Consider the following 21,800-nt stretch of genomic DNA (forward strand, 5'->3'; position numbering starts at 1 on the left):
GACTTGATAGCGCAGTTGGTGACAAATCATAACCCAGTTGCATTCTTTGGCTTTGTTGCTTTTGACCAAAGGCTAGAAGTCTCAGGACAGTGTGTAAAAATGTATACATGGTCTTTGACGTAAAGAAGAATCCTTAAACATGATAAGAACCTTAAAGAGAATGTTCCAGAGCACTTGCATTGCAGTTTTCATTGAAACATCACACGACATGCAGGGTATATATTGTTTGAGCATTTGATTTAGATTCTGGCACTCCAAATGAAATACCTCTGGTGATCCTAGAAGAGAAAGCAAGCATCCTGAATTATTGCCTGAAGCCCATGATCTGTCCGTGGATGAAGATACAGCTTCTTAGGGGTTGGGAGGAAGCATAATAAGGACAACAGTCAAGGAAGTATGCCTTGCTTGTTTTTGTCATGCTCTCTAAATCACAAGCCTATTCACATAGAATCTTTCAGTGGAGAGAAATTAGAAATTGTATATATGAGAAAAAAAAATGAAGGTTAAGGGCCGAGTATACATCTCCTTGCAACAATCATTTGGCAGAAAGAAAAAGAAAACAAACAGAAACAATTCACTGAACATCATAGTCATCTCATGTAGATGGCTATTCATGTGTCTACATTTTCCGTCAAAGAGACCTAAATATCAGTCTAAATATTTTAATGACACATACCATAAAAACTTAGTAAAATGTATTATGATAAGAGATAAAATAAAACTTGCCTATTTTTCCTAAAAAAAAAAATCTTATGCTAGTGTTCTTACATAGAACCATGTAAAGCCAATACTTAAATAATCGCAAGGGTTTTCATGGTATTGGACTTCATTCAGCTCACGCCTCTAGCTCATTCTCCTTCTTTTAGTCTATCACAGATCTTACTCCGCTCAGTTCTGGCAATATGTTTATCCCATGTGTGATTTAACTTAACTCTAGTTCGGATGCAAAGGCGCATAATTCGCTTTATCTGTGGCTGCCTGTTCTTTCATCGTAGGACAGGCTGATGTTCATCATGTATCAGTAAACAGCTCTGGAAATTGAGATCACTCATTGCCAGCCCTGACATGGGATCCATTTTCTGAGCATCTGTGTTTGGTTTGGTCCCCAAGGTACTATAGAATTTAAGAAAAAATATCTTATCATATAACAAAGGGTAGTTTAGAAAAAAGAAAGTTAAGTTTGCAAGGTGGTGCGTATGGTATGTGTAAGGTAGGTTGTAGGTGAATGTATGTAAGCAGGTGTGTGTATGTGGAGGTCACAGAACAGCATGAAGTCCGGTTCCTCAGAGTCCAGAGGACTCATGTTACACCATGGAAGCACAGGTTGGTTCCTTAGACACTGCTGCTCCCAGACCATTTTTAAAAGCCTCTCAACAGCCTGGAACTCATGACGTAGTCTAGGCTGGTTCCCCATGAATCCCTGAGCCTTCTTTTCTCTGAATCCCCAGTGTTAGCATTGTACAAGCACACTGCCAGCGTGGCATTTGTATATGGAATCTGGATACCAAAACTCAGGTCCCCTGCTTGCAAGGTCAGCCTTTTTCCTGACTGAGCCATCTGCCACCTCTGTTCCTTCCTTCCTTTCCTTCCTTCTTTCCTTCCTTCCTTCCTTCCTTCCTTCCTTCCTTCCTTCCTTCCTTCCTTCCTTCCTTCCTTTTCGTCATTCTTTCCTTCCATCCTTCTTTCCTTCCTTTCTTTCCTTCTTCCTTTTTTTTTTTTTTTTTTTTTTTTGGCTTGTCAGTTTATTTCTTTGAAGCCTTGGCTTTTTAATAAATGTTCATGGAGTTTTCCTTGACAGCACGGTTGGCAGCAAAATTGAACCAACCTTAAAAAGTACTTCCCCTAAATTTTCTTCATTGATAAAACCCCTTGCCCCACACCCTGGAAGACTGGTCTCTTTGTGTCACTTACAATAAACCCCACAAGCTTCTTGAACAGTGTTTTTTCTTTAAGTTGTCACTGGCTTGGTTACTTTGGGCCAAGAATTCGGAATTATAGTCTGTGAAGATGCCCGTGTTCTTTGAGACTTTTGTAAAAAAGTTACCTTCTGATTGTTTTCTACACTGGTGCATTCTGTTCTTTCACTCTTACCTGTCTAGTCTTTCCAAGTATCACAAAGCAAAGATCTTGTTTTTTTTTTTACTGTCCTGTTTGCCACACCTTCCTGTTGGATCTACTTATTAAGGCTACATTATCTTCTGTTTTGACGATATTTTCTGTTGCCTCCCAAACAAATTTTAAGTTGCCTGATGGAAAGAATAATATATATTTTTTTTGTTTTTCAAACATTCTTTACCAAAACTGATACTGAGTCATACGTAAATTATCAAAAATCAAAGTGATACTTTTGAGCATTAGTCAGTGTGTTAGTGGACAGATGTCGCCACATTGTAAATGGAGTATTTGAGAAAAACACATTAACGAGGATATTCATGCACTTGAGGACCTATTTAAAAACCCATATTCAAAATATTGTCAACGTGTCATGGTATTCTCTGGAAAGCACTTGGGAAAGGAAGGATATGCATGACAGAAATCGTGGCGTGTTTTCTAGACAGACATCAGTGTATCAAATGTTGCCAACCGAATCCAGCACTCACCCAGTGACCATGAAGACGACAGTGTAGAGGAGGGGAGTGAGGGAAGAGAGGGGCAATGAGGTGGAAGGAGCTGCAGCTGTTTCTTTTCATTCATTCACTGAATTCTCTGTAAATATTGGTAGGGCTTGCAAAGTGCGACATAGACTCTCTGTAAATTAAAATGACTGCTCATACCCTGGCGAGAATAGCAGGGCCATGGTGTCAGGCAACGCAGACAGTGACATCATTAGCTGTGTGAGTGTTCCCTGTGGCTCATGCAGCAGGCTCCTAGTTCATCTGCAGCACAATGTCTGGATGGGTATTTTAAGGAAGCCAACACCTTCACCAGCAGAACACTCAATGGCTGAGGTTGATTCTTCCACAACTTCCTTCTTTCCACGCACATCATGGCTGGCTTGCGTGTCGACTGTGAGGTGTTTTTTTTTGGGGGGGGGTTGCTTCTGGTTTGCACTGAGGTTCCACACGGGCAGATGTCTTTTTGTAGGACTGAAATCACATATCAGAGTTTTAATACTGCCCCTTTTATATTTGCATATTAATTACCTGCATCACGTTTTATTATTATATTATCTGATTTGGAATTCTGACTAATTAATTTCACCTGGAATTGCACACAGGCATACGAAAAACTACACTTGGCCGTTTGTAGAGACCAGCTGTGTATTAAAAATATCTGATCCCCATCTGTAGGATTAAAAAGAGGGAGGGAAAACAGCTGATTGTAAAAGTCACTTTTCCTTGTGCCCTGAAGGTATTACCATTGGCAGATACCCCTCAGTCCTCAGCCCCTTCCAAACATTAACCCAGAAGTTGACTCTGAGCATCATTTGGTGGAATGACTTCACTTTCCATGGTTTTGGTTTTAATTTGCAGTGATGCTAATGTGGTCGGGTCTCCCCCTCCCTCTGTGTGCTCATACTCATTGCCTTCCATTCCAGCCTCCATCACACACAGCCAACTTCATTTGGACCACAAATTGCTCTGGCCTCACTGGCACTGGAAAGTGATAAACAAAAATCTGAAAGAGCTGGGACAGGATGACAAAACCAACCCCCAGGATCAAATGTGGCCTCTTAGAACTGCAACCAGATCCTGTAGCAGGACCCGAATACACACGCATGCTCTGCTCTCCCCTCTCTCTCTGTGTCTTGCTACATCTTTCAGTTGCGTTCTTTGTCTGCCCTGACAGCAGATGGTGTTTTAATAAAGTCCAGTAGGAATAGGACTGTGGGTAAACATTGCAGGGTATGCCAATTCCATAATTGCTGGGGACTGATTCAGCCTCTTACCTGCTGCATCCAAATTGGGAGAGAACCAACCGTGCTCGCACCTACCGGCAGAGACCCGCTCGCCCGCAGCTGGGGTGTGCTGCAGCAGCCAGCCTCACTATGGAAGGTAAATCGCAGCTCCTGCCATGCTTCTTGGCACAGGGGCTGGAGGATGCTGCCATCTGGCTCATCATCAAACATGGCCATGGAATCTCTCAGAGATGAAATGGCTTTTGGAAAAAAAAAAAAAAAAAAGCTTGCTATTTAAAAGAAAAAAAATGGATACACATAAAACTTATTATCATTCTCTTTACAGGCACAGTCTATGCTAAAATCATACTCTGAGCTTATTTGTGCAGTGGCTTGCTGGTGTTGTTTTTTTTTTTTTTTTTTCCTTGCTGATTCCCACGCTCAAAGGGATTTATAGCCTAAACCTATTATGTGCTAATGGAAACTTAAATTCATTGGATCTGGCCAAGAAAATGCATGCTCTCATTTGTTTGCCTCGCTGGGGAAGGGTAACGAGTTTTGGCTATCTATCTGAACTATTTTAGTTGTCTCGTTTCTTTACATCACGTAGAAACAGATTTTCAAATCTTCCAAGGATCAGAGTGAACCAATGAAGGTGATATCCGAATACTTGTCATTTTCTCCTTCCCCCAAAGTCCCCTCAAACTACGGAATAACTAGAGGCTTCAGAAAAATCAAGTGGCTTTGGCTGTCAGACAGAGACAAAGTCAGAACATATTCATGTTGTAAGAAAGCCACTGGCATGCAATATTTATCCAGGGATTATGTTTTAAGTGACATCCAGTTTCTTTAGATACAGTGATTTTCAACAGAATGTTCTCAACAGCTTTGGTCTTGTCTTCAATTAGAAAGACAAACAGAAAACAAAATCAACAGTAGGGCAGCTCAGGCAGTGGGGAAAGGTCACTGGCTGCTGGCTCACTCACTTAGAGAGGTCTTCTGCTTCTTGCTTTATCTGTTGTCTGTTTAAGGAAATGAAACTATCTGGTAAGACTAGACCAGTATAGTTTAGGACAATTTCCTTTTCTTTCAGTTGAGTTTGCTAACACCCAGACAGGACAGTTAGCACTCCCATCATTTTTTGTTGTTGTTGTTCCCACAGGCTTTTAGATATAATGATCCTATTCTTAATTTTACATGTATGTGTGTGTGTATGCACATGTATATATGTGTGTGTACATATGCAGAGAGAGAGGAGAGAGAGAGAGAGAGAGAGTATACTTGTGTGCCTGTCTGAGTGCAGGCATACACATGTCATGGCTCATGTATGGAGGTCAGGGGGCAAGCTTGGGTGTAGCTATTGGCTTACCACCATGTTTGAAAGAGTTTTTGTTTTGTTGGTTTGTTTGCTGTTGTTTGACTCTGTGTGCCAGGCTTTCTGGCCTGTGGACTTTCAGGGTATCTCCCATATCTGCCTCCAGTCTCACCATCGGAGCAGTGGGATTACAATTCAAACTACCACAGCAGGCTTTATATGGGTCATAGGAACCTGAACTCACGGAGTCATTCCTGTACAGCATCTATCCAGGGAGCCATACCCAGAGCCTCCATTGTTTGTTTGCTTGGTTTTGATTTTAAGAATTTTGGCCATGAGCCGGCAAAATAGTGCTCTCTAAGTTACTTAACTCATTGTTCTTAATGACCATTGAACCACATTTAATACTGACTGCTTTTTCTTTCTGCCTCTTACCCATTTCCCTTTCCCTGGTTTATTTGAAGTAAATTTTAGATATACTACTGGTTTAATATTTTACCATCTATTAAAAAATTAAGGAAAGTTTGCAAGAGGACTACAAGGAGTATCTAGGGACTTAACTAAAATTTGCCATTTTGCAAAGCTTCTATTTATTTGAGCTACAGTTTCAAAAACTGCATAATTGTTCAGAATTATCTTAGGTATGTCAGATTTCTATTGTTACTATAAATCACTTTCATAAATTTGGAACTTAATATTTTTAAAATGCACTCTCTTAACATTTTGGAGCTTAAAAAGCCTCAGTGGCATTTCTAGGGTCAGGATATATATGGCCAAAGGTCTTTGACGGGATCCCAGGAAGATCTCTACAGCTTCTAGAAGATCATTTCTTCTTGTGTGGAAGTCAACATATGCCTTGGCTTTGCCTCTTCCACGCTCAGAGCCAATATTGATATCACTTCAAATCCCACACTCTCCTCACTTTGCATGTTTTCACTGACATTCCTGTCTGCCAGTTATAGCCCTTGTGATATTAGTCGACCCAGTATGATTACCCAGGACAACCTCATCTCAGGATACATCCTCATATCAGCAGAGTCACCTTTGTTTCAGATTGAAACATGTTTGCAGGTCCTAGGATATCACCATGAATTCTATGGTGATAGCTACACAGTAAAAAGTAGACTATGAAGCTGGAGAGGACAGGAACTCCACAAGGAGAGCAACAGAACAAGAAAATTTGAACACAGGGAACTTCCCAGAGACTCAACCAAGGACTATTCATGGAGATAACCTAGAACCCCTGCACAGATGTAGCCCATGGCAGTTTAGTGTCCAAGTGGGTTACATAATGATGGGAAGAGGGACTGCCTCTGACATAAACTGATTGGCCTGCTCTTTGATCACCTCCCCCTGAGGGGGGAGCAGCCTTACCAGGCCCCGGAAGATGACAATGCAGCCATTCCTGATGTGATCTGATAGACTAAGATCAGAAGGAAGGAGAGGAGGACCTCCCCTATCAGTGGACTTGGGGAGGAGCATGAATGCAGAAAGGAGAGGAAGGGTGGGATCGGGAGGGGAGGAAGGAGGGGCTTATGGGGGGATACAAAATGAATAAAGTGTAATTAATAATAATAAAAAAATAAATGACAAAAAAGGTAGAATATGGCTTAATCTACACACTCCATGGTGGTTGGAATGAGATGTCCCTGCAGTCTTGAGGATTTGAATATTTGGTCTCCAGTTGGTGGCACTGTTTGGGCAAGTTTAGGAAGCATGGCTGTGAAGGAGGAAGTGTGTCCCTGGGACAGGACTTTCAAGTTTCCAAAGTTCTGTGCCATTTGCAGAGCATTCTCTCATTTGTGGCTTGCAACTGAGGAAGTGAGCTCCAAGCTGTTTCTACCCCTAAGCCTGCCTGCTGCCATAACCCCTTTCTCTGTGATGGGCTCTAACCCCTCTGTAGCTGTAGTCCCCAAACAAACTTTTCCTTCTTTAAATTGCCTTGGTCGTGGTGTTTTAATCACAGCACTGGAAAGGTAGCTAATATATACTCCATAATCTAATTGCACAGATTCCTCCTAAATTTACCCGATTACTGGGTAAAATTCGGCATATAAATCGCATGCATAGATCTGATGGCTAATATTGACTGTCAAATCGGCAAGACCTAGAGACCAGAGACAAGCCTCTGGACACAACATAAGACAACACAGTTAGGTAGATGGGGTTAGCCTCTGGGCATGTCTACGAAGAATGAATTTGAGCTAACTGAGGTTTAAATTGTGGGCAGGAGCTTAATTGTGGTCAGCACCATCTCATGCCTTGGAATCTACAGACTTCATCACTCTCTGCCTCCTAACTATGCAATGTAACCAGCTGCCTCACTCTCGTGTTGTCAAGGCCCCCACCATGAGACTATACCCTTGAACCCTGAGCCACAATAAACTCTCCCTTAAGTCACTTTTGACAGGTGTTTTGTCACATATGCCATGGTCATAAATCTTTGCTTTACCCCGAGTTCTGTTTAGCAGACTCTCCCTTCTTTAATCCTTTGGCATTTGAAAGATATGTACCCATGGAACCTCTGTTTTGTTTGTTTGTTTTTAAATAAAATGATTTTCTGAAATGCTCACAGAAAGGTGAATCCTAGAATTATGTCAAAGTACAGTTGATGGGGCTCAAAGAGATCAAACTGCGACTTGATCATCAAACAAACATTCAGCATAATATTGACCCTTTATTTTTAAAATAAAAACCTTGTGGGTTTTTTTGTTGTTGTTATTCGGAATATGAACTTTTGACTGGTATGATGGTTGCATTTCATGTTTCCGCATTACTAGGCTCTGATGCACAGAAGGAGCATTATTATTGCTTCCCTGGTGCTCTGTGAACACGATTAAAACCTAGAGTTAGATGACTTAGCTTAAGGTTAGCACCTTCAGTCACTTTCAGCAATGTAGCTGTTTCTCGTCTGATTTTTTCAAGGCTAAAGATCAAGGAACATTAGAAAGCTTGGCTTTGTTTATAAGCCAACACACAAATTTCGTACTTGCCGTTAGCACAACTGTTCCGTCTAATTTCTTGGACTGCATCACTGTAGAGTGATGTTGTAACCTTTGCTTCTCTGGAGAAGGGTGAGCGGCACTGCAGGTGTGGCAGAGGATGGATCCTGAAATCCTCCGAGCCTCTCGCTGGAAGCTGATAACACCTGCCTGCCTCTGCAACTGGAATAGTTGATCATGTTGATCACTGGTTCCTTTCATCCCTTTGGCAGTCATCAGACCTCTTTACTCTGAAGTTACTGTTTTTCTCTTTGTAATTAGTAAGGAATGTTCAAGGCAATTGCTTCAGATTGTCCATTTAGAAAACTTCACCTTAAGCCATTCTTCAAACTTTCCCTTTCCAGTTTTGGTCTTCGCATTTCTTCATGTCTTCTGCATGAGTGAAAGTGTTACTGTAAGCAGGAGGCTTTTCTGTTACCCTTAGTAAGTGATGCCATACTTATTGAAAATCTCTCTGCACGTAGGGTTCCTCATTCTACTTTATGGTTATAAAACTGACAATGTGCCCTGGCCAGCTTGCTTACTCCTGAGAACCAGATGTAAGTGTCTTCCTCCAAACCAGTGGCATAATGTCAATAGCTTGAAATCCCTCATAATGGGAATATTTACACTCTCAGAGCCATCAAATGTTGCTAATGGGGCTTTGTTTTTCTTTATGGAGAGCAACCATCTGTAACCCACTATGATCAATAGTGACTTGACAGTCAAGTTGTGATTTGACCAGTAAGTGCCCTACCCATCTGTACCCTTTCTTCCTCTGACGTAACTCCAGGATTCACCCTTCTGTGACCACTTCCTGACTTTCCCTGCTGGCTGTGATATTCTGGAAGTATTCGATGCTTTCTCTGCACCAACCCTGAATCTAATTTTCTTTTCAAGGGAGTATGTTTCCCAGTAGGAATAAATATAGTTCCATGTTTCTTCAATGCAGTTAAAATTTTTCACTAAACTAACAAGTAGAAAATACAAAGTAATTTCAGAATTGTTAGGTCCAATTGCTCCATATTGTGTGTGCACTATGTGGGTGAAGGGGCCCCAGAGGCCAAAAGAGGGTGTTAAATTCCCTCAAAGTAGAATTATAAGAGGTTGTGGGCCACCCAGTGTAGGTGCTGGGAATCGAACCTAGGTTCTTTGTGAGAGCAGCAAGCACTCTTAACTGCTAAGCATCACTCTAGATCCCTTAAAACTAATTCCAATATTATTTTTAGGGGTGTGGTTTGAGACAGGGTTTTTTCTTTGTAGCACTGGTTGTCCTAGACTTGCTTTGTAGGCAAGACTGGTCTCGAACTCAGAAATCTGCGAGGCTTTGCTTCCCCAAGTGCTGGGATTATAGGTGTGTACCACCAGGCCTCACTTAATTTTACTATTCAGTTGTGGTTATAGTAAACTTTTAAATAAATGCAAAGTTTGATGATTTTTTTTGAGATTATAATATAATTACAACATTTATTATTTCCCTCTCCTCCCTGCAAACCTCACATTTCCCTCCATGCTCTTCTTTAAACTTATGGCCACTTTGTTTCCTAATTGTCATTACACACATATATGTAAACATACACATGCCTAAATATAACAGATTCAGTCTGTATTTTGATACTTTCATGTATGTTTTTCGTCCTGGTGATTTGGCACTGGACAACTAATTGTTGTGTTCTTCCGTGGGGAAGACCCCCTCCCCGCCCCAGCTGTCTTCAGTTGCCTATAGTATAAAAAAAAACCCCTATATTTTTGTATATTTTTATAGACTTTTGAAAAGGTGAAAGATAACATCCCCCTACTTCTCCACTGTTAGAGAAAATTTGTATTTCACACAAGTAGGGTGCTTTTAGAATTAATCTCCATTTCCTAAGCTTTGGATTTTTACACTATCATTGTATTTTTATCTGCTCTTGAACTTTATACATATGCAATCACTGATTTAGGTTATATTTTGTGTCCTTGTTTAAACAATATAGTATCTGTGAGATATACCCTTGCTGGCTTGTGCATGCAGAAAGTTACCATTTTTAGTGTTGAGTCATTTTGTGGTACATTTACTAATAGAATACTACTCAGCTGTTAAAAACAAGGAAATAATGACCTTTGCTGGAAAATGGATAGAACTAGAAAATATCATCCTGAGTTAGGTATCCCAGAAGCAGTGAGAGATGCATGGTATACACTCACTTATAAGTGGATATTAGTCATATTATATAAAATAAACATACTAAAATCTACAGACCTAAAGAGTAATATTTGTTATATTAATACACAACAATTCCTCTATGTGTTTTCCTGTTGATTGATTAGACTTTGAGTAAATTTTAGGTCATGGGTATTACAAACAAAGCTACCACAGAAATTCTCATACACAAGCATTTATTGTCATTTTTTTGGGGGGGAGGGGAATACCAAGGAACAGAGTTTCTAGGTCATATTTAGCTACGTTTAGCTTTGGAGGTAATTTCCCCCCATAATAATAGCGCAGTACTTTTTCTCTCAATATTAAATAATAATTGACATGAAATTTACTCTCTCATCTTAAAATAAGCGAACACAGATGTTTTATGAGACCAGGCATATAGACTTAGATGGGTGACACTACAGTGGGAATCTGGCTTGTAGACTTTGAGAAGAGAAGGCAACTCATTGAACAAATAATGACCTAGGTGACACACAGTGGTCTCACCTGCCATCCCCAAACTAAGAGGACTAGGGAAGGAGGATTGCTACTTCAAAGTAAGACTAGGGTACATAGTCAGACCATTTTCAGCGCAACTAAAACACAGAAGGGAGAAAGCAAGGAAGGAAGAAAAGAAGGAGAAGGAAAAAGGTAAAAATGAAGGATGTAACACAAAGGAAAGAAAAAGATACAACAGCAAAAAAGTATTCCACATTTGGTGAAAAGTACAAATCCACAGATCTAATATGCTTACCAGCTCCTAAGCAGAATGAACACAAAGGAATATGTAGCTAAGCACAGTGAATCAGTCAGTCAAAAAATTAAAATAAAAAGAAACCTTTAAATCAACAACAAAAGAAAGATATATGTGCAGAGGAACACAAATGAAAAAATGACTTTTGCTTTTGGCACAAATCCAGAAACAATGCAGGGACATCTAAGTGTGAAGCTAAATACTGCTTACCCTGATCTCTCTCTATGCAATTGAAGCTTCTTTTAATCAGTGCATTAGTATAAATTTAATTTATCTGTTGAATTGGATGATTTTATTTTTTGTTACAATTTATTCAGTTTGTGTCCCTGCTGTAGACCCCCTCCATCTCCTTCCAGTCTCACCCTCCCTCCCTCTTCCCCTTCTATGCCCCTTCCCTAGTCCACAGATAAGGGAGGCCCTCCTACCCTTCTATCCTACCCTACCTTATCAAGTCTCATCAGGGATGGCTGCATCAACTTCCACTGTACCTAGAAAAGTGAATATCTTTCAAAACTAAAAAAAATTTTTTCGGGAAAACAAATCTGGTTGTTTTTCTTTATCACAGTTGAAATTTGGCTGGAGGCATGCCAGATTAATTAGATAATATTTAAAAAAATTCTGTAATAATGAAAAAAGTGGCTGGTGAAACAATGCATAATACTTAGTAATCTATGGGATACACTGTTATTAAATATCTACACCCCATAAAATAGTCATTCTTAATCATTTCATATAGAGGGACTCAAGAAAACCATGGTAAAATGGTTTACTAAATGGGGATGTGACTTGATGATCCTTATCAACCACAAATAGGAATCAAAGAAGTTTAAAAAGGTTCAAGATTTGGCTATTTTTTTTCCAGTGTCTTTCTCCAACAAGGTTCCCACAAGAACCTCTGAGCATAAAGTAATGACACATACAACTTTTCTCACTTACATCATATAAACAGATAGAATGATTACCATTCTTGATAGAAAGAAGAAAATAAAGGGGGAAGTATACAAAATGATGTCCAGTATTGAGTGCTTGATTCTCCCAAGAGGGGAAAAAATAGGCAGATTTTCAGAAAATAAGCAACAAGATACAAAGAATGTTGCAATAAGAAAAGAAGACATCCAGAAAGCCAGCTCCCTGGATCCACCCAGATTTAGACAGATTGGATAGCTCCACTTTTCTTCTGGAATCCGTCATATATCTATAAATTCCCTACTTAGATAATTCTGTAACTAACCTTAGTATATTTTATTGAATATGTGATAACACATGCAAAACCCCAATTGCTTTCTTTATAATGAAATAATTACCCAAAAATTAATTAACTGATGAATGTTGATTCTGAATAATCCACTAAAAGAGAGAATGGTGAGTTTAATTTATTTAGAAATAAGTTATTTTTAAATATTCACAATATTACTTATAAGCACTATAAACTATTGAAAATGTAAATTTATTGAGTCTTTTTGTTTTGTTTTGTTTTTTGAGAAAGGGTTGTTCTGGGTAGCTATGGCTGTCCTGGAACTCACTGTAGACCAGGCTGGCCTTGAACTCAGAGATCAGCTGCCTCTGCCTCCTGAGTGCTGGGATTAAAGGCATGTGCCACCATGCTCAGCCTTTTTAAGTATTTTTTAAATCATAAAACAGAAGAAAATAATTTCAACACTTAATGTTCTTCCCCAGATTACTCTGCAAGTGCCTAAAACCAGATATTAAAATCTGTGCCTACCACGAATTAGTTAGTAAACCTGCATATTATTTGAGTATAAAACTTAATATGTTGTGTTTTAAGCCATGTTTAATGTAGTTGAAATCCATGTCAACCTAATAACTTTTAAAATAAGATTTTTTTTTATAAAATAAATCATTTAATTGGGTTTTCAGTTTCAGAGGGTTAGAGCGCCAGCAGAAGCATGGCAGCAGGAGCAGCGGAGAGCTCATACCCTTCTTGACAAGAAGCAGAGAGTGCTCTACAGATGGCAGGACACTTTTGAAACCCATCCCCATAGAATGCCTCCTTCAATGAAGCCACACCTCTTAATCCTTTGCAAACAGTTCCACCAACAGGGAACCAAGAATTCAAACACTTGAGTCTATGGGACCATTTTTATTCAAATGACGACAACAAACTGTCTTTCCAGGAAGGGTGTTAAATTAGCTTTTAAGGACCCATTTTTCATGCTCTGTTCTCAAGCATCGACAACTGTTTCTGGCTCAGAGCAAGCACGTATTCCATAAATATCTGGTGAACTGACTGTTCAGTTACTAAAGCCATCAGAGTAGTAAGTAACTGAAAAGTTCTTAGTCCTACCTCTTGCCACGCTTTGTAGAAGTATTAACTCTACAGTAACTAGATGTAGAGACAGTAACTAGAAAATTTAGAAGACAGTAACTAGATGTATTAACTCCTTTAGCAGACAGTAACTATGAAGCTAATAAGTTTTTTCATATATGATTGCCTACAGTTATGTTCTTTGATATTTGACAAATATAAGTAATAAGACTAATAAGTTATGCTATTTGAATCACTCCTAACTATGACTATTTCAGAATTTCTTGCTTTAAATTTTCTACTTTTAATCACATTTTTAACACAATTAAATGAACTTGAGTATTGCCTTGATTTGAACACTAAATTCTAGGAACTCTCTGTGTGGTCTTGTGATTTCTGGTCTCCTCAAGAATAGAATTTCATGTCATCATACCAGCATCCATGTCCGTTGACAGTTACAGTAATGATGTGTCAACATTTTATGAATAGTTAGCTTTAAAAAATACCTACACTCCAGGATGAGGATTTTTCCAATGCTTTAATGTACCGCCGCCTTGACAGCAGAACAGACCTTGGTGACAAAAAAAAAAAAAAAAAAAGTTTTCTTTCTTCAATATTGACCTCTAGTGAGATGAAGATTTTACTAATACAGAATTTGAATGACTTGTCCTTCTTTCTTCCAAAGCTATTGTTGATGGAAAGGAATGGTATACTGTCACTCATTTCTTACTTAGGTCCCTGATACCTTGAACAAAGACCAGGATTTATGAATCTCAGCCCATCTCACAAAGCTAGAAAATAGTTCTTTCCTGAGAACATTCCAAATTCTTCACAAGAACAAGAAATAGGATTTCAAAATCTTTTAACAAAGTTGTCAGGACCACCTGGAATTTTCAGAAAATCTCACAGTTTTTGGAGCTGAGTAATGCTATCAATATTTCATGTTGAAGTTTTCCTTTTAAATTTGCATTTATTGGTCTGGCCTCATGTTTTTAGCTGATTAGCATTTGTTAATATGATGATCCTTTGCTTCTACCACACTCAGACTCTCTATTTCTCCATGAGCCTTTTCATTAAGGCAACCAGGAAAGAAAAAACATGGGTCCAAATTTATTATTCTTGCTCAAATATGGCTGGAGACACACGTACTAACAAACTACAGTGTAAAGAGTGTTTTAATATTTTGGAAAATGTATTTGTCCTTGGTGTGAATAATAAAACTTGCTGATTCATTTACATTATCTGGATACTCAGATCTTGCCCAAATGGTGAATATCCCTTCTCTTACAAAGGATTCTTTCCCATCATATTCCTAATGGTTTTCTTCTTAATTCCCACATCTCTCATTTACATTTGCTCAACAGAAAGAAAAAACACTTGTATACCCAAGGTGATGTCAAGCAGCATATAACTCAGCGCAGGATTTAGCTAAATTCCTTTCCCAGAAGTAGAAGAAGGGCAGAAGTTCACAGAATAAATATATGATGGATTAATTGTGAATATTTTCAAATACTAAGAAAAACATGAAATCACATTTCCAATAAGCGTGGAGAATAATGATCCGAGGTTAAAAGGGGAGAGACGAGGCTTTGCTTGTGAGTACCCAAGAGGAGCTAAGGATAACGAAATTGTTTCTTCTGTGTTTATCTGTGAAACTTCTTCAGAAAAAAGGGAATAGTACAACATGCCAAACCCCGAATCTATACAAAGCAGAAAGGGGAGAGGGAGGATGTAAATGAAAAAAAAATATAATTATTTATAATATAATTATAATAATCATAAACTGTTACTTATAGTTTGTGTAGTCATTGTAGTAGAATTACTGTCAGCGCACTTAGGATTTTCAGTACGTCATAGGTAATGAAATGACTAATAAACATAGCACTAAAACTAGAAAGGATTCTTGTTTGTACAGCATTGCGCTATAAACGAAGTGATATCATCATAGCATAGACTCCAACTAATGGAGGATACATAATATGAGCTTTGTCTTAAATATTCAAAACATTTACCGACATTTTTTTAAATTTTTTATTTAACTTTTATTAATTACACTTTATTCATTTTGTATTCCCCCATAAGCCCCTGCCTCCTCCCCTCCCGGTCCCACCCTCCCTCCCCTTTCTGCATGCATATCCCTCCCCAAATCCACTGATAGGGGAGGTCCTCCTCTCCTTCTTTCTGATCTTAGTCTATCAGTTCTCATCAGAAGTGGCTGCATTGTCAGGGTTCTAGGTTATCTCCATGAACAGTCCTTGGTTGGAGTATGAGTCTCTGGGAAGTTCCCTGTGTATTTACCAACGTTTTAAATAAGTTAAACCAGCAGTGAAAATCAAGTACAATGCTGAAAGATAGCTAATAAGGAAAAAAAAGACAAAAGCATAACAAAGATGGGACAATACAACAACAAAAACTAGTATCATTGAATGTTTTGCTCACTGACAGCAGTAGTTAAATGGGCCGAAGGCACTAGAATAACAACCACTATAGTGAATAAATAAAGAAAAGAGAACAACTATGTTCTATTTAGAATGGTACCACCTTAACAAAATTTGTAAAATAAACCCACTGGAAGCATAAAGAAGAAATTATTGAAGGCAGGAGTTAAAAATTAATAAAATTTAAAATAAAAAACAGAAAAAAAAATACATCAAATTTAGCTTATCATTTGAAGGAGCAAATCGATTGAATACTTTTGTATTTTAAAGCACTAAGACATTAAAAGAGAACATTGCAAACCTCTGAAATGAAATAAGGGACATCTCTACAGACCGTGCCACCACTGAAAGGGTAGTCAAAACACAGCATGAATAACTCGGTGTGCAAACACACGTTTGTACATCTCCATGTCTGTGTGCTCATCAGAGGACAGAGGGTCCTAACTTATTCCTTTGAGTCTAAGTCTCACTGAACAGGAAGCTCACTATTTTAGCTAAGTGTCTGTTCAGTTATCTTCTGGGATGCACTTTTCTCTGCCTCTACCTGCCTCCTCCTCTCCACCAGCAGTGAGGTTACTAGAGCGGATATCCACAGCCAGCTTTCACATGGGTGCCAGGATATGGACCCCGTCTTCTCTCACCCAAATGAACTGACTCTAGCCCATAGTAAGAACGACTCTGTCCAATAGTTGAAGAAAATACTTAGCCATTCATGAAGAAACCCAATGACTCACCATTCAACAAGATAAGATATTGCATTTTAATCTGAGGATGGAAATCTATAACACAAGAAACAAACAAAAAAGGAGACAGGTAATCCCTCTGTTTACAATGTCTGACAATTTCAAATAACTTTTATGTGATCATTCCTATAATACTTCATGTTGATTTACATGATTTTTTTGATCAATAGCTGATATCTCAATTTATAGGATTGACTCTGTCCCTAACACTGGAAACAGAGCTTGGGTGCCTCGTGAATCCATTGCAATTTAATAGTTGTGTTTTAAAAAATTTAAAAAAGAAAGATAAAAATATAGAAAAATATCTAAAACTAGAAACCAAATGTTATAATGAACAGAGAAGCTATACCATGTTTTCCGAAGGAGGTAGAGCTATGGGCATTTCCATATTTCTGAGTAAGAAAAACTGCGGAAGTCACATTGGAAAATGCTATCATATCTTCTAGCAAAGTTAATACACACTTACTAGGTGATATTCAAGAATTAAATAAAAACCATGAAAATTGCAAAGTAGAGAGGAAATTTCTCAAATCAAAGCAATAGAACACGTAACAATAGAACATTTGCTCACCATGAGCAAAGATGTTCAGGCCCCCGAATACTGTTGGGGCCTCTGTTTATGGGATTCAAGAGAAGGAAGAATTTGGTTCCTGAGGGTAGTGTTAAGGAGTTACTGTCCTGAATGACAGCTTACATTTCATAACAATTTGTGTATTGCACCTGTCCCTTCTCATAATGGATCCAATTTTAATCACATGCACACCTAATTACTATAAGATTGTAAGTATGAGATTTCATTTGGAGACGATGGCGCGTTCATTCAAACCAGTTCAGCCTGGATGACCCACTTTCTCTACCTTGCCCTGGATACACCTGAAATGTGTTTGAATAGAAACTATCCAAATGTAATAGCTGTTAGGGGAAAGAGCCTTATCCATTGTTTGGAGTGGAGATTACATGTAACTCCATACAGCTGAGGCTCTAAATTGCTAAGAAGTTGCTAGGTACTTTGCTCAGAGGGGTGTGAGTACCTAGTCCATTCAGATAAAACCAATCTCATGTGACCAGATACGTTATTAGAAAAGGTGTGAGTGTGTGACCAATTAAACATGCACACACATATACTTGTATATGTAGCTCAAGCCAAGTATAGTCCCGGAATGCCAAGCTCTTGCCTATATTTGCTTCACCTCTAAGTATTTAAAGCAATGGAATGAAATACAGCACTCATTAAAAAAAAAGACTGTTGTTTGAATGATTACGATAGTTTTATTCATAGTTCTTACAATGTACAAGCAGAAAACCTGTCATTTAATGTAAAAATAGTAAACAAGTAGTGGCATGTTCACCCAAGGAAATGAGTGTCCAAACTGGAAGATGTCTTGGTAGAGGCAGCCGAATGGGTGAAATGAAAATTCAGTGTTTTAAGTGAAAGAAAACACATTTACACTTTAAAAAGTTTATATATATATGAAGAGACAAACCAAAAGGAGAGACAGGAAAATAGTGGTAAACATGAGACATGGTTATCAGGAGGACTGGTGACCAGGCATGGCCGAGTGGGAGGGAACTCTGGAGCTATGGAGCTGTTCTGCATAGTAACTGATGGAGACAGGATTCTGGTCAATACTTTTAGAACCATCATGACAGTGAGTGGGCTTTGCTGTGTGTGAGTCATTGAAGACACAGAAATGGATCCCCCATAGTACTGAAGACAACATAAAGGCTGCATAAATTATAGGTCATTGAATAGCTGCAAAATTTTATTATATATACCTGTATCCAGGCCCTTATTCATGTACTTGTTATTTTTTTAGGCATGAAAACAGAGCGGATCTATTGAGGTGCATTCTCTCCCTACTCCTATGAGACTCTTTTGGCAGGCTCACTTGTTCATTAAAATAACCAAACAAACACAAAATATCTAAAAGGCATCTAGGACAATGGTACTTGATTTGTTAGAGTGGATAGCCACAACCTTCCGCAATGATAAAACACCTTAGCCAGCCTCCATATGAGCAAGGGGAATTGAGTTATTAGACATCGTCATTCTTTTTCCATTCCCATTTCTGTTTGGTCTAATTACTAGGTAAAATAAAGGCCGTACAACTTGCTTTTGTAACTTTTTGCTTCTTCCTTTCTGTCAGGCAGATCAGGGAACAAATATACAGCATTCTGGTCCTCGTCTCGGAACACCGTGCAGTCCCTGCTTGTTTTGGGTGGACTGGCTTATCTGCTGAGTCTTTGCAAAACTAACGGCTTATTCCCTGGTGTCTCTTGAAGAGAAGCTATCAGCTATAGGAAAGAGCATGCAAGCTGATACTGAATAAAACCAGATTGCTGTTTCTTGAGTACTTCACCAAGGACAAGCTAGCTTGACTCATCTCTTTCACTGTCTGTATATAAAGAATCCGAAAGTAATGACAGCTTCCTTTTCAGATCAATTATTTTTCCTCTTGTGCTTTGGATAAATGCCCTGAATTGCATGATTAGCTATACAAGGCCTGATTGAAGAACACACAAAAGAACAAAGAGCAACTGATCAACATCTGTCTGCAAATACATCACTACCCTAGAGTGATGGCGTCACTTCTGCAGAGAAGCAAATGGAACAAAAGGCTGAGCAACTAAAAAATGATTTCTGACAAGCAAGATTGAGAAGTCTGATGAGGAAGGGACATGGGTATAAGGCAACCACAACTTCCTGCCATGACAGATCTCCTTAGGAAGCCACTATTTGAGCAAGTAGAATTGTACAGATAGTGTCATTGTTTTCCTATTCCCATTTCTGTTTGGCCCAATGATTAGGTAAAATAAAGGCCATACAACTTACTCTCCATTTTTGAAGCCTGTCTTAAGCAGGTATGAATGTAGATACAATTGTTGAGAAAGACGGTTGGTTTATCTGTTGCTTAAGTCGGGACATAATAGAAGGCTCACTGAATCCTCCCTGATTTCCAGCTCCTCTGAATCATCCAGTTCCTATGGAAACCATTTGAGCACTGGGATTCCCTACAGGAAAAGTTCCAGAGGAGTGTGTCCTGGCTTCTGCTTCTTCCTTTGGGTATCCAGAGACACCTTCGTGTGCAGGGCTGGAAGGAATGAAGCTTAACTGGGCAGGTAGGTTAGTAGGATCCTTGTTTGTTGGTGGTGGTGGGGAAACAGTGGGGAAGGTTTTCAGAGAAACAGCTGCCCTTTATTGGGGGCAGAAGGGCTATATAAATCTTGGGGAGGTCGTAAGGGTTGCGGGTGAACTTACATCCCTCTCTGGGGCTGAGGCGCTGGGAACGCTTTATTTGTATGGTGAGGAATTTCAGGTGCTAGCTGGAAGGAAATAGGAAATCGGGAATAGGAAGTTTGAGCTTGAAACCTGAGCTTACACCAGGCTGTATAAACTACCTTAAGGGTGCTAGAGATGGAGGTGAGGAAGGGGCACAGGCTACGCGCATCAGGTCATGCAGGCCCAGAAGAGGGAAGGATCAGTTCCTACTCCTGCCTGTCTCAAGATGAGAATTTTGGGGTTTGGACACATCTCGACTTTACTATTGCTCCAGGCTGGCTCCCCCAGTCCAAGGACTCCCATGCCCCTCAGCAGTGTGCCTCTGCCGACGAGCACTACCCCCTCACCGCGTGATTTCAGATACGCAAATCTGGTATGGGGGTAATTTCTAAATAATTTCGTCTCTGACATATTTACAATTCCAAAGTCAGACCTTTAAGAAAGTACACAGGAGGATCGCAGAGAGGAGACAGTAGATGAGCATTGCAAAGCGTTTTCTTATACCGAAATGACAGTGAAACAGTCTCCTGGACCTGCGCTTCTACGCGCCCTCTTTCTGCTTGTTGGCTTAAACCGGCAGAAACAATTTAGCATTTTCAACATCTGATTATGAAACTTCTTCACTAATTAACAAAATTCTGGGCTTCTCATGCTCTCTTTGGCTGCTTTCCACCACTGTGCTCCTTCAGGGGAATGCCTCAGGAGGCGCGACCCCGAACACACACACATTGAGACAGTGGAGAGCCGTGCTGTGCTCCAGAGAGCAAGAATGACTTCGGTTTTTACAGTCCCTGCATTGGGAAGCCAACACACATGCGCTGCTGGTTTTTGTCACAGTAGGATTGTGATCACAGGGCCTTGAGAAAGGGAAGTCTAAATTAAGTGGCCTTTACATATACACAGAGGGGTACCGAATGCTCACTGACCCAGGCAATGGTTTTGGTTGTTGGTGGTGAAAAAAAAAAATGACACAGTAGTTGGTAGAAGTGTCTGAGAGAATGTGTGCCTTAGTCACTTACGTTCTTCAGTTTCGCCTTTTATGTATCTTCTTTTCTTCTTATTTTATTAAAACTGTTTATGTGCTTTGGCTCTAGTTTTCCTCGTGGAATATAAAACATGCTTTTAAGTTTACCACTATCAAAGGAGAAATTATGCCTTTTGTCCATATTTGTACACAACAAATGAGCATAACTTCGGAATCCCTCAAACCGGCTTCTAGATCAAACCTGATTTTCCCTTTATATGGCATGCTTAATTTTCTAAGTCAGTTCCCTGTAGAGCAATAATAATGCACACAGCAAAATCAGGACCACTGACTCTGCTGGTGATAGTCAAACATCAGTGATTCAGGTGAAATCTATGAAGAAGATCGAGCGGGTGTGAGAATTTTCTAAACCCAAATTTCTCCCCCCACCTTTTCCTTTTGCTTTGTTCACACACACCCCCTCTATGAGAACAGTGCATTAGACTGTAGTCCCTGCAAAGGTAGTTCATTTGTAAAGTGACTTCAGGGGGTGGGAGTGAAACCACAGATTTCTGTCTGGAAGATGGCACAGAAACTTGAATGCCTCTTCACATTCTGTTCCACTGATATTTTGACATCTGGGCCTTTAGCTGTTTCAGGAGGCACTTCTCACAGGATGGCTGACTCCTCAAGACAGCAGAGGAACCTTCTAGAAATATGCTTTTCATATGTACACAAACCAATCTAGGTCCTACAACTTCCTCAATAGACTCCTGTGTCTACTCCAGGATGATGTTCCTCTGTCCTAAGGTCCCTGGGAAAGTACACTAGACTTCTGTAGCCAGCTTTTACATCTAGAAGCCTTCAGAGAGTATTCAAATGAACCTATCCTCTCCCTTATGAGTCTGCTCTTCCTTGCTAACTCATTCCTTCTGACCAAAACCACATTCAATGCTACTGAATACACCCCTGATATACATACATACTAACATACACACACACACACACACACACACACACACACACACACACACACACA

This window comes from Psammomys obesus, unplaced genomic scaffold (assembly GCF_907164565.1).
Source record: "Psammomys obesus unplaced genomic scaffold, mPsaObe1.curated_primary_1811, whole genome shotgun sequence".
Lineage (NCBI taxonomy): Eukaryota > Metazoa > Chordata > Mammalia > Rodentia > Muridae > Psammomys > Psammomys obesus.